Source organism: Sapajus apella, unplaced genomic scaffold (genome assembly GCF_009761245.1).
Source record: "Sapajus apella isolate SASKATOON/1434 unplaced genomic scaffold, GSC_monkey_1.0 scaffold11, whole genome shotgun sequence".
Lineage (NCBI taxonomy): Eukaryota > Metazoa > Chordata > Mammalia > Primates > Cebidae > Sapajus > Sapajus apella.
In genome coordinates, this window is record NW_022436951.1 from 28,610,688 (window position 1) to 28,625,691 (window position 15,004).

A 15,004-nucleotide genomic window follows, 5' to 3' on the forward strand; every position below is an offset into this window, starting at 1 on the left:
TTTCCATGTAGTTGTGCAGTTTTGAGTGAGTTTCTTAATCCTGAGTTCTAATTCAGCTACATTGTGGTCTGAGAGGCTGTTAGATTTCCATTCTTTTTCATTTGATGAGGAGTGACTTACTTCCAATTATGAGTCACTTTTAGATGTGGTGCTGAGAAGAATGTATATTCTGTGGATTTGGGGTGGAGAGTTCTGTAAACGTCTATTAAGTCTGCCCGGTCCAGATCTGTGTTCAAGTCCCGGATATCCTTGTTAATTTTCTGTCTCATTGATCTGTCTAATATTGACAGTGGAGTGTTAAAATCTCCCACTGTTAGTGTGTGGGAGTCTAAGTCTCTTTGTAGGTCGTTAAGAACTTGCTTTATATATCTAGGTGCTCCTGTATTGGGTGCATATATATTTAGGATAGTTAGCTCTTCTTGTTGCATTGATCCTTTCACCAATATATAATGCCTTTCTTTGTTTCTTTTGATCTTTGTTGGCTTAAGGTTCATTTTAACAGAGACTAGGATTGCAACCCCTGCTTTTTTTTGCTCTCCATTTGTTTGGTAAATCTTCCTCCATCCCCTTATTTTGAATCTATGTGTGTCTTTGCATGGGAGATGGGTCTCCTGAATATAGCACACCAATGAGTTTTGACTTTTCATCCAATTTGCCAGTCTGTGTATTTAGATTGGGGCATTCAACCCATGTACATTTAAGTGTATTATTGTTATGTGTGAACTTGATCCTACCATTTTGATACTAGCTGGTTGTTTTGCCCTTTAGTTGATGCAGTTTCTTCACTGTGTCAATGGTCTTTACCATTTAGTATGTTTTTGCAGTGGCTGTTACTGTTTGTTCCTTTCCATGTTTAGTGCTTGCTTCAGGAGCTCTTATAAGGCAGGTCTGGCGGTGACAAAATCTCTCAGCAATTGCTTGTCTGTAAAGGATTTTATTTCTCCTTCATGTATGAAGCTTAGTTTGGCCGGATATGAAATTCTGGGTTGAAAATTATTTTCTTTAAGGATGTTGAAAGTTGGCCCTCACTCTCTTCTGGCTTGTAGGGTTTTTGCAGAGAGATCTGTTTTGAGTCTGATGGGCTTTCTTTTGTCGGTGACATGACCTTTCTCTCTGGCTGCCCTTCGCATTTTTTCCTTATTTCAACTCTGGTGAATATGATGATTATGTGCCTTGGGGTTGCTCTTCTTGAGGAATATTTTTGTGGTGTTCTCTGTATTTCCTGAATTTTAATGTTGGCCTGCCTTGCTAGGTTGGGGAAGTTCTCCTGGATAATATCCTGAAGAATGCTTTCCAGCTTGGATTTATTCTCCCCGTCACATTCAGGTACACCCATCAAACATAGATTAGGTCTTTTCCCATAATCCCATATTTCTTGGAGGCTTTGTTCATTTCTTTTCACTCTTTTTTCCCTTATCTTGCCATCTCATTTTATGTCATTGAGTTGCTCTTTAATCTCTGATATCCTTTCTTCTGCTTGATCAATTCAGCTATTGAAACTTGTGTATGCTTCATGAAGTTCTCCTGCTGTGTTTTTCAGCTCCATCAGATCATTTATGTTCTTCTCTAAGCTGATTATTCTAGTTTGCATTTCGTCTAATCTTTTCCTAGGGTTCTTAGTTTCTTTGCATTGGGTTAGAACATGTTCTTTTAGCTCAGAGAAGTTTGTTATTACTCACCTTCTCAAGCCTGCTTTTGTCAATTTGACAAACTCATTCTCCATCCAGTTTTGTTCCCTTGCTGGCTAGGAGTTAACGATCCCTTGGAGGAGGAGAGGCACTCCGGTTTTTGGTGATTTTTATCCTATTTGCACTGGTTTCTTCCCATCTTCATGGATTTATCTACCTTTGGTCTTTGAAGTTGGTGATGTTCAGATGGGTTTCTGAGTGGACGTCCTTTCTGTTGATGTTGAAACTATTTCTTTGTTTTTTAGTTTTCCTTTTAACAGTCAGGCCCCTTTGCTGCAGGACTGCTGAAGTTCCACTCTAGGCCCTGCTTGCCTGGGAATCACCCACAGGGACTGCAGAACAGTTGCTGTTTCTTTTTCTGTTATCTTCGTCCCAGAAGGGTACATACCAGATGTCAGCCAGAGCTGTGCTGGGAGCTCCATTGCTCCCTTCAGAGCTGCTAGGCAGAGATGTTTAAGTCTGTTGCAGTGGAACTCACCACAGCCCCTTTTCTCAGGTGCTCTGTCTCAGGAAGGTGGGGCTTTATTTATAAGTCCCTGATGGGACGCTACCTTTTTTCAGAGATGCCCTGCCCAGTAAGGAGGGAGTCTAATCACAGTCTGCCTGCAGAGGCATTGCTAAGCTGCCATGGGCTCCAGCCAGCTGCTGTGTAAACTTCCTTGTGATTTTGTTTGCACAGGTAAGGTAAGAACTCCCTCAGTAATGGCAAACTGCCTCAGTAATGGCAGATGCCCTACCCCAACCCCCACTGAGCTCAACCTTCCTGGGTTAAGCTCAAACTGTTATGCTGGCTGCAAAATTCTCAAGCCAGTGGGTTTCAGTTTGGTCTATGTTGGGGTGGAACCCATCAAGCCAGATCACTTAGCTCCCTGCCTTCAGCCCCGTTTTCTCAGGGGAATGGGTGGCTCTGTCTCACAGGCATTCCAGGCACTAGCTAATATGGCTACCCAGATTTGTGCTGGAAACCCACAGCGCTTGTCAGCCTGGTGGCAATCTCCTGGTCTGTGGACCATAAAGACTGAAGGAGAAGCACAGTATCTGAACTGCAGTGCTAGAGAGGCTAGAAAAGTCCCCAATGGCCTCCGTTGGATGGGAGTGGGTGTCCTCCAGCCCACTGCACTTCCCCGGTGAGGCAGTGCGTTGCCCTGCCTCGGTTTGCCCTCCTTGGGCTACACCTACTGTCCAACCGTCCCTTTGAGATGAACCTGGTACCTTGGTTGGAAATGTGGAGATCACTCACCTTCTACATCATTGTTGCTGGGAGCTGTGCTCCAGAGCTGTTCCTATTTGGCCATTTTGGTGGAAGTTCAATTAATTAATTTTTTGAGACAGAGTCTCACTCTGTCACCCAGGCTGGAATGCAGTGACATGATCTCAGCTCACTGCAACCTCTGCCTCCTGGGTTCAAGTGATTTTTGTGCATCAGCCTCTCCAGTAGCTGGGCTTACAAGCTTGTGCCATCATGCCAGGCTAATGTTTGTATTTTTAGTAGAGACAGGGTTTCACCATATTGGCCAGGCTGGTCTAGAAGTCATGGATTCAAGCAATACACCCACTCCAGCCTCCCAAAGTGCTGGGATTACAGGTGCAAGCCACCGTGCTTGGCCTTATTTGAATTTTAAAATAGTTTTTTCTAGTTCTGTGAAGAATATCAGTGATAGTTTAATAGAAATAGAATTTAATCTATAAGTTGCTTTGGGTAATATGGCCATTTTAATGATATTAATTTTTCCTACCCATGAGCATGGGAGGTTTTTCCATTTGTTTGTGTCATCTTTGATTTCTTTGAGCAGTGTTTTATAGTTCTCCTTGTAGAGATTTGTCACCTACTTGGTTAGCTGCATTCCTAGGTATTTCACCTTTTTGATTGGGGCAATTGTGAATGAAATTGCATTCCTGCTTTGGTTCTTGGTTTGACTGTTGTTGGTGTATGGGAATATTAGTGAATTTTGCCTTTGATTTTGTATCCTGAGACTTCATTGATGTTGTTTACCAGCTTAAGGAGCTTTTGGGCTACGACTATGGAGTTTTCTAGATGTAGGATCATGTCATCTACAAACAGGGACAGTTTGACTTCCTCTTTCTGGTTGGATACTTTAATTTCTTTCTCTATAACTTCCTGGACACATACACCTTCCCAAGACTACACCAGGAAGAAACTGAATCCCTGCACAGATTAATAAACTCTGAAACTGAATCAGTAATAAAAAACTTACTGTCCAAAAAAGCCAAGAACCAGATGAATTCATCACTGTATTCTACCAGATGTACAAAGAAGAGCTGCTACAATCCCTGCTGAAACTATGCCAAAAATTGAGGAGAAGGGACCTCTCCCTAACTCATTCTATGAGACCAGCATCATCCCGATACCAAAATATGGAAGATACACAACAGGAAATAAAACTTCAGGCTGATATTTTTGATATACATTGATGCAAAAATCCTCAACAAAATACTTGCAAACTGAGTTCATCAGCACATCAAAAAGCTTATTCACCATAATCAAGTAGGCTTTATCACTGAGATGCAAGTTTGGTTCAACAAACAAAAATCAATAAATATTAATCATCACATAAATAGAACTAAAGAACAAACCACATGATTGTTTCAATGGGTGCAGATAAAGCTTTTGATAAAATTCAATACACCTTCATGTTAAAAACTCTCAATATACTAGGTATTGAAGGAACATCCCACAAAATAATAAGAGCTATTTACAACATCATACTGACTGAGCAAAAGCTGGAAGCATTCTCCTTGAAAACTGGCACAAGACAATGATGCCCTCTCTCACTACTTGTATTAAACATAGCATATTTTGATTTTTAATTGACAAATAAAAATCTTATATATTTATGGAGAATATAATGTTTTGATATATCTACAAACACATTGTCCAATGATTAAATCAAGTAAATTCACATATCTGGCACCTCATGCACTTATCATTTTTTTTGGATGGGAACATTTAAAATCTGCTCTTTTAGCAATTTGAAATATATGATACATTATTATTAACTATGGTCACTATGCTGTGCAATAAACCACTAACACTTATTCTTCTTTTCTAAATGAAACATTGTACCCTTTGGCCAACATGCTTATATTTCTATTTTCTTAATTAGTGGCTCTTTCTATTCTCCTTTGTCTTGTTTTCCACCTATTTTATTCTATTTAACCATGTTGGATATTCTTGCAACAGGGATTCATTGCCTATTATTTTCCTTATGTAGTGTCTTCATTTATTTCTATGATTTGCATATAATATTATCTATGTCTTATCTATATATTTATATTATATATATAGATCTCCTGTACAAATTTAGCCTCCGATCTATTTATGCACCTAACTTCCCAACTAGTAATTGCCTTTTAAAAATGTTACAAATATTCCCAACTTAGCATCTCAAAAATGGAGCTTCTAATTCCCACCATTCCCTCCAAGATCACTGTTCTTTTCCTCACTTAAGTGAAAGTCATTATGATCTACAATATTTGGATTTGGGGGCTAGTGGAAGGTACATGAGCATCAGGCTCCTGCTGTTTGCAGGGCCATGAATAATAACATCCTGTCTCTGACCTAGGAGTCTTGGGACTTCTGCCAACATCAATGAAACTGGCAGACTAACCTGCTAGCATGCAAGTGGGATAAATCTCAAACTCTTCACAGTTTGTCAAATGGGTTTTGACAAGCAATTTCAAAAAGTTATAGACATATTCTTTGCTTTGCAAAAATATTTATTTAATCACCATTTAGGTTAGTTAAAATATTATGTGATTTGCAAAAGTTCTTCAATATTCTTCTTCCACCTTTCTCCAAACCCCATATGCACTCTTTCCAGGAATGTATGCTAAGCAATATATCTATATATTTAGAAATGTATACCAAGGAAGATAATAACCTACTTTGCAAATATTACTGCAGTCTACAAATAATGAAGTGTCAACAGAGTGAAAAAGCTTTTCGTGTACTTTTTGACTGATTTTGCATTGGCCTCCTCAGAAGGCCCTATTCCACATCTTACTATATAATCAGTATGAGAACAAAATAATGCACTCTATATTTAATGATATCAAGTAAGTCATTTTCATATACTGTATACAGGAAAATATATACCTATAGAATTCTGCTTTCACGATTAATTGTTTTGAAAGCATAATTGGCACCTATGTATATTTTCAAAATGTATTTTTAAAACTATGTCTTTTTCTCAGGAAAATTAATTATGGCATTCACTAAAGGGACTCAAATAAAAATTTTAAATATAGTCAAAGCTGAATAGGAAGACTGGAACAACTGCACCTTAATAAATAGGGCCGTCATTACTGACTATTTTTTGGGAACTGATTGTACGCAAATATTATAGTATGCAAAATATTTTATCATGTCTTTTTTTCAGACTAATGGCAAAAGTTGAGGTTCAGAATTTCCTCATCTCAGTTCTCACTCAAAAGACACCTCCTCCCTGGAACTCTCAGTCCTCCTATAAAATTAAATGAGTGCTTTTTCGTGCTTATAGTATCAACTAGACTTAGGTTTGCCTTTATTTAATAAGGTATAAAAACAAATGTAAATAGGATAAAGTGGCTTAAGCAAGATAGAAATTTCTTTCTTTCCTCCGACAGTCACTTTGCTCCATAATCCCCAGGGATTGCAGATGGTTTGCCATTTACTATTCTCAGCACGTGGCTTTCTTGCACAGTTACCCCCTGGTCCAAGACAGCTTCTGGAAATCTGATTATAATGGTCCCATTCTAAGGTGTAAGCAGAAGGGATGACGTTACCTCCTTTAAAGAGACTTTCTTGGAATTATTGCAGAACGTTTGCTTACACTCTGCCAGAGGTTGGTCACATGGCTACTGCAGTTGCAAAGGAGGCTGAGAAAGTTATTCTGGGTTATATATCCAGCTAAAACTTGGGTTCCATTGCTTGAGGAGGGATAAATAATAGCTCAGTAAAGAATTATCAGTCTTAATTTTAATTAATTATCAATCTTAATTCTTCTACTTAATTCTTACATCATCTTGTCTGATCATAGTTAATTTTCACATGAATGCTACCATCACTACAAACTCTAAGTTTCTTGTAGGAAGAAATTTTGTATCATTTTTCCTACTTCCCAGCACCTAGCAACATTCTGCCTTATAATCCATCCTCAATCAATATATGCTGGTTTTAATAGTGTTTATTGAATAACATAGGATATTAAATATACCACTTTTGAGAAATAGAACCTCCATTGTCTTTAAGAAGCTATTTAATTCCCATGAAAAAGTCTATGTGGATGCTTTTAATGTTCAAATCTTTATTTAAAACATGTCTCAGTAAACTTCAGACAATTATTTACTAGACAAATGAAATGAATTTTGAGTGTAGCCATAGAATTTATATGAATCTATTTTTTAATGAGTTGGCTTTCTCACTCATAAAATATTTATAAAATATTTTTTGCTTGCAAGGCATTTTGGCAGACATTGGGTATATAAAGATGAATAAGATGTAATTCCTGCTCTCAAAGAACTCAGAATCTAGTGGACATCTACAGCATGCACAGTATCATTGCTGTCATATACTTGTCCATATGGCATAGGTTTTCAATTCCTTTACATTTTGATGTAAGTAATTTTCTTTTGTAATATTTTCCTTTGATTGCTACCATAAAAAAATTAATGGCCCTTTGGGCAGAGGATTTTTCACCCTTTGTGAAAAATCTGTTCTGGAGTAGAACTGAGGTAAATTGATAGAGTTTAATTATAAAATAAATATTTTAAAAAAGACTCCTTTACCCCATAATTTCTTCTGTTAAATTGTTGAATTTCTTTTTATGACCACATAAGATTTATTTCAACAGGGTATTCTTTAAAGTCTAATATAGGTCTGTTTCAATATCTTGTATAACCTTACAGAAATCAATAAATCTATTATATGTATTTTTTCTGGTTAATATTCATATTGCCATTGTTCCAAACTGCTTTTATAACTTTTTCCTATTGAATACAAATTTACTTATTCCATTGCAGTGCTAAATTAATTTTGCCTCATTGTGGATTTTAGTCCCATGCCTATTTACTGCTAATCTTGTGTCATAAATACCAGGATTCCAAGGCATTTGTTCTCCTGGCTGCCACGTGTTCCTTACTGATGGCTCACACTGGGTCCATTCTACTCAGGATTGCCTGCCATTGGCTATTAAGACTCGCAGAGAATATGTGCACTCCTAAAGGGAAGTTCTCATGGAATGACTCAATGATATAAGGGATTCAAAGACCTGGCTGTCTTTCTTTAAATATATTTCTCAAGGCCAAACCAACTTCACAGCTTTCCACAGAATGGGCTGAGGCCTTCTGGAATTGCCACACTGTCTTCCACAATGATTGAAGTAATTTACCCTCCCACCAACAGTATAAAAGCTTTCCTATTTCTCTACATCCTCTCCAGCATTTGTTGTCTCCTGATTTTTTAATGATAGCCATTCTAACTGGCATGAGATGGTATCTCATTGTGGTTTTGATTTGCATTTCTCTAATGACCAATGATGATGAGCTTCTTTTCATATGTTCGTGGGTTGCATAAATGTCTTCTTTTGAGAAGTGTCTGTTAATATCCTTTACCCACTTTTCGATGTCTTTTTTGTTTGTTTTTTACTTGTATTAAGTTCTTTGTAGATTCTGGATATTAGCCCTTTGTCAGATGGATAGATTGTAAAACTTATCTCCCATTCTACAGGTTGCCTATTCACTCTGATTACAGTTTCTCTTGCTGTATAGAAGCTCTTAAGTTTAATTAGGTCACATTTGTCAACTTTGGCTTTTGTTGCAATTGCTTTTGGTGTTTTAGTCATGAAGTCTTTGCCCATGCCTATGTCCTGATCTTATGTTTTCTTCTAGGGTTTTTATGTTTTTTTTTTCTTGGAAACACAGAAAATCACACCTATTGAATTGAAGGGCAGAAAAAGCTGAAGATCAGTCCCAAACCAGGTATTGCCTAGGTTTTCTTCTAGGGTTTTTATGGTTTTAGGTCTTATGTTTAAGTCTTTAATACATCTTGAGTTAATTTTTGTATAAGATGTAAGGAAGGGATCCAGTTTCAGCTTTCTGCATATGGCTAGTCAGTTTTTCCAACACCATTTGACCCAGCAATCCCATTACTGAGTATATACCCAAAGGATTATAAATAATTCTACTCTAAAGACACATGCACATGTATGTTTATTGCAGCACTGTTTACAATAGCAAAGGCTTGGAACCAACCCAAATGCCCATCAGATTAAGAAAATGTGGCACATATATACCATGGAATACTATGCAGCCATAAAAAAGAATGAGTTCATGTCCTTTACAGGGACATGGATGAAGATGAAAATCATAATTCTCAGCAAACTAACACAAGAACAGAAAACCAAACACTGCATGTTCTCACTATAAGTGGGAGTTCAATAATGAGAACACATGAACACAGGCAGGGGAACATCACACACCGGGGACTGTTCAGGGGTGGGGGGCCAGGGGAGGAATAGCATTAGGAGAAATATCTAATGTAGATGATGGGTGCAGCAAACCAACGTGGCACATGTATACCTATGTAACAAACCTGCACACCCTGCACATGTACCTCAGAATTTAAAGTATAACAACAACAACAACAACAAAAGAATGGGCTGAGGCATCTATTGTGAATGCCATGCAGTAGTACTGAATGGTAAGACTTCCACTGAATCAGGATGGAAGGCAGTTAAAGAGAATGCAGTGGTTAGGTCTATATCAGGCATTTGAGAAGTTTGGGGCAATGAGTAATTACTAGACTATGGAATAGAATGGCTCATGTGGAGTGCTATTACGTTTTAAAGAAAGAAATGAAACATTTAGGATAATCCATTACTCATTTTGGTCAGAGACTGAAGTGTGCATAACCTTCTTTGAAACACAGAAAATCACACCTATTTAACTGAAGAGCAGAAAAAACTGAAGATCAGGCCCAGAACTTAATTATAATGATGCTAGGTATCTAAAGATGTCTCAGTTTTCAACCTCATAAAAATCTGCTATGCTAAAAATAGCAGGTTGGATAGGTATGGCACCCTGAGACTTGAAATGGGAGACATCTGGGCTGATTCTGTTGACAATCTTGAATCCCTAGTTTTCTCTGAATGTCCTGGATCTGCAGATGTGACCCCTTTCTGTTAAGAGCTAGCACTCTGCATTGTTTGAAAACAATGTGGGGGCCTATGCTGTAAGATGAAAATGGTGCTGTAATTTTGTACAAGATGAAAATGGACTGCTGCTGCCCAATCCCCCAAGTCTGATGCAGTCCTGAAAAGTGGCAATAAAGGAAAATTAAAGGGGAGAACTTTGTGAGGAACACTTTATCATTCACATTGTATGAAAAAAGAAGCAGGTAGTGTTTATAGACTCAATAGCATTGGTGAATGGTTTGTCTGGCTGTTCATGGGCCTTGAAGGATCAAGACTGGCATGTTAAGGACAGGGACACCTTATGAAGTCATGTGCATTGATTTATGGGAGTGGGCATAGAGTGAAGGTCTTAGGATCCCATGTTTAATGCCTACTGGAGAGCATTAATCACAGGATAGGTATAAACAGGGACAGGAGGACTTGGTCATATGTCAGGCAGCTCTACTATTATCCACTCCAGAGGTGGCACAGTTGGCTTGTGAACAGATAAGCCACTGTGGCAGAGAAAGGGGCAGCACATGAGACCAATGACATGACCCTTCACCCACCAAGGCTGATCTAGCTGATCCTTTGCTGAATGTCAGTTGGCCAGAATTAGAGATCAATGCTGCGTTCCATATAGGGTACTACTCTTGAGGAGACCAACTAGCCACTGTGGCAAGTTGATTACAACATATCTGTTCTGCACCAGAGGAGATAACAGTTGACATTGAATGGAACCATCACATGCTTTAGGCATATGTGAGCTCCTGCTCACAGAGCCTGTGTCAGCACCACTCTCCGAGAGCTCACAGAGGATTTGATCTTCTGACACAGGATCATACTTAAGATTACATTGGACCAAGGAATGAAATTTGCAGCAAAGGAGGTATGACAGAGGATATATTCAGCCATTCTACTATAATGCGTACTATCCTGAAACTGGGGTCTGAAGTAGATTTTTTGAAGCTGCAGAAACCCTTTGATAATGGGTCATGAGCCTCCGTAATATAGTACACACACTAAATTAGTGACAGTTCTATGGAATTGTGTTTCCAAAAGGGAGAATATATTGTCTGAGAATCCAAAGTGGAAATAGGATTGGCCCTGCTTCTCATTGCTCCTAGTGACCTGCTTAGGGGAATTTGCATATCTGGGCCACATAACTCTATGCTTTGATAAAAGGTCTTTATCCTGTGGAGGAAATTTGCTACTAGTTAATGAAACAGGGTCCCATTAAATTTTAAGTGATACCTGCCCCCCATTTCTTTGAGCTTCTTGTGCTCAAAGGAAAAGAAATACCTTTAGGAGTTAGTAATTTTGACTGTCAAAAAGTTGGTAGGGCTGTTATTATGTAATGCAGAAGGGTTGTATCTGGCACCCAGATATATTAAAACTTGGGAATTTCATTCTATAGGGAGAAGTCCACCTATAAGGGCATGGTGGTCAGTGACTCCAAACCTCTCAGGAACAAGAGTCTAGAACTATCCACCAGGTAAACTATGTAGACAGGAACATTGTTAGATAAGGATGAATGTGAGTCTAGAATGGATAATAGAGAAGGAAGATGATGGATATCAGTTGCAATCTTGCAGCCAGCAGTAACAGGTTTTATAGTTTATTCCACTACGTTCTCACAATTTTTTCTAAGAACAAAACGATAACAAATTAGAATCTTTGATGATAAAGTCAACACATTTATGAAGCAAGTAGCAATTAACAGTGCAAGGGAGATGCTTTAATGGTTAATAAAGTGCATTACCCAGATCATCCCATCAGAACTCAGGCAGTCATTCCCCAAGATGCTGAGAGCAATATCTACTCAAGGTTCAAAGTTCAGTCCCTCCTAAAGACTTGCCCTCAGCCAAAGAGAGCTGCCTAAAATTATGCCACCTCTCCAGGGCAAGCCTATATCCAATGACTAGCCAATGAGATGATGAACATTCTGGATCCTTTTCTAAATGGTAAATTACTCCATCCTTGCGGCATGATTCCCCAATGGGATCAATTGAGGACTTTATCCGAACTTAGTCTCAACTCAAGTTTTCTTTCTGCCAATTTTTTTTTCTTTTCTGCATTTTTTTCTTTCTTTTTTCTTTTATTCTTGTTACTTTTACTCCCTTACAGATGTTGCTTTCAAGGGCACTCCTTGGTAAAATTCCTTGATGCAAGTCTCCATTTCAGAGTTTGTTCATGAGGAATCTCAGTGATAGGCTTGTTCTTTCTGGTATTTTTTTTTAAGTTTTTCTATAATACCTTATTATTATTTCTGTTTTATCTCATAGCTAATAATACTTTTTTATTCTACTATATAATATGTATTTGTCATGAATTAAGCTTAGTGAATGCACATTCTTCTGTAATTTATATCTTCTAGTCCATTGTATATTTTTGATTCAATACTTACTCTTAGCTCACTGACTAATCTTACGGGAAACATTTTATCTGATTTGTGCTTTTCCAAAGAACCCTATTTATTTTAGCACCATTATATTATCTATTAGGATTATATATCATTTTCTAATAAATGTGGGGTTCAAGTTCCTTCAATTTCATTCTAGGAAACAGTTGTTTAAAATGCATGCAGAGATGTTACTCTTCTGCTTCAGTGCAGGTTTCATTAAATGTATAAATCAAAAATGTCATTTGTAGGCTAGAGCAAATCAAGATTCAAGTAAGTAAAATATTGCTCTTGGCAGGGCTGATGAATTTTCTATCCATTGTCTTTATCAATTTCTACATATCAGAATGGCCTCATCCATTTTTCAGTTTTACACAGTACCTTTTTATGTGTCTATCTATCCATCCTACTGAGATCTATTGAGCATCTTACGTAAGATGCAAGATTATCCATGACCCCAAAACACATGATGCTGGTAACAGCTAAGTTTATTAGTTATGGTAATTTATAATGAGAGAAGAGAGTGCAGGCTCTCTCATAGTTGTTACCCAGGGTCATATGGTGGTAGTTATCCATACGGGTCTGCAGCAGCCTCAATTCTTGCCTCCCTAGAGGAAAGAATTTGGTTGAGGGGCAAAAGGCAGAAGGGAGACAGAGGCAAGTTTTAGATTGGGAGTGAAAGTTTATCAAAAAGCTTTACAGAGTAATTTACACACACACACACAAAAGTATACTTGGAAGAGGGCCAAGTGGGTGCCTTGAGAGACCACGTGCATGGATTGACATCTTGACTCAAGGTTTTATACATCGGTATACTTCCTGGGTCTTTGTTATTTCACTTCTGATATCTTATCAGGAAACTGCTGATCACCAGCTCAGATGTTTTTTTATTTATTAGAGGGCTGCTGTTTCCTGGCAGCAGCTGTGACCAATTATTACTTTAGCAAGCGAGTTAACACCTGCCTGACCATGACCTGATGGTCGCCCAATACTCCTTGTGTGTGTGTGTGTGTGTGTGCGCGCACGCACGCACGCATGCCTCTTCTCCTGCTCTGCTCTTACCTGACTAGCTACCTACTGTTGTAACACCAGTAGCCTGAACATTCAGCAAAGGGAAAATGGGTCTATTGGTTTGCTAGGGCTGCCATAGTAAAGTGTTACAGACTGTCTGGCTTAAACAAGAGAACTTTATTGTATCACAGTCTGGGAGACTAGAAGTCCAAGGCGTAGGTGTTGTAAGTGAGGCCTTTCTCCTTAGCTTGCAGATGGTTCCCTGTGTCTGCACATGATCTTTTCTCTGTGAGTGTCTGTTTCCTATTCTCCTCTTCTTATAAGGATATCAGGCAAATTGAATTTGGGATTACCCTAATGACCTCACTTTAACGTAATTACCTCTTCAAAGATTCTATCTCCTGAGGTACTGGGGGTTAGGACTTCAACATATGAATTTTGGGGAGGACACAACTTAGCCCACAGCGAGGGAGTAGGGAATACCTACTTACTCTTGCAAGTAACAAGAAATAGAAAGAGGTCTCACTCTGGACCCAGCACAGTGCTGGGAAGAATGCATACTGGGGTGGGTCAGGATCTGCATGCTGATGTGGGAAGCAGAATATTCCTTTTTAAAGTTTCCTTTCTTGTTAAAGAATGAGTGTGCTAATAACTTTGTTAAGCCCTATTATATGTAACTATTAGGCATGCCATGCTTACAGACACAGTACATTCTATGTCCTTGTACTTTAACCAAGATATCTGTGTGGCTGTGCTCACAGGCATGTTCCAGCTTTTCATTGATTTTACCTGTTTAGAAAAGTTTTAAGTTGTTAGCCAATTGGGTTTTAGTCTAGATTGTGAGGTTTGGCTCCAGCCAACAGAGAATAGACACAGCAGTAAGGACAACCCCAAATGCGTAAGGGATAAATTCGTGTGTTTTCCTTTGTTCATTGTACTCTCATGGCACGATGGTTAGTGAGGGTAGCCTTCCTGTAGTCCAGGAAGTAAAGATTGCATTGCTGAAAGATCCCTTGCCTCAGTGCTGATTTTTCTTTGTGGCGCCAAGCATCTATTTCCAACACTGAGAATCCCAGGAACAGTGATGATATTGCCCCAAAGCCCTGCTGTCTTTCTGCAAAATGTCTTGGTGTAGGTGAGCTGGCTTGTTGTCAGGCATCAGGTGATGGGAAGGAGAAAAGTCCTTATAGACAGCTAAAAGTGTATATGGATTTGGTTCCTTTCACACCTGCTATATAACAGGCACTATTTCAGGATGTATATCAGGCACCATTGATACCTGCATGTCTGGTGGGCCATTTACTTGAAAATTTAGAGTCGCTTCCTTAGGGAAAGATGTTGACTAATAGAGGTGTCCTAGGGTATCCCTAGGGCAGTCTGTGTTGGTTCTGGTTTTAGGTGGCCACAGTAGCGTAGCTCCCATTCAGCTTCTTCAACTGTGATCAATGTTAGCAGTGACTGTGCGTACCTCAGTGGCTGAGGCTGTACAAGTTTATGGCGGTGACAGTGAAAGTGTAGGTCGTTATGGTTCTCAGTGGCAAGGGATTTAGTTGTCCTTTCATTCTCGTTTTTTCCCTAGTGAGGAGGCTTGGTGGGAGAGATCCCTCTTGGTGTCTGGTCTTGCGTGACCCACAGTGGCCACAGCTACACTGTGTTCTAGGGTGTAGGAGTGACTGTGAAGCTGTTATCCCAGGCTTGGTGTCCTGTTAAACTAGGTATCTCATGGCACCTGT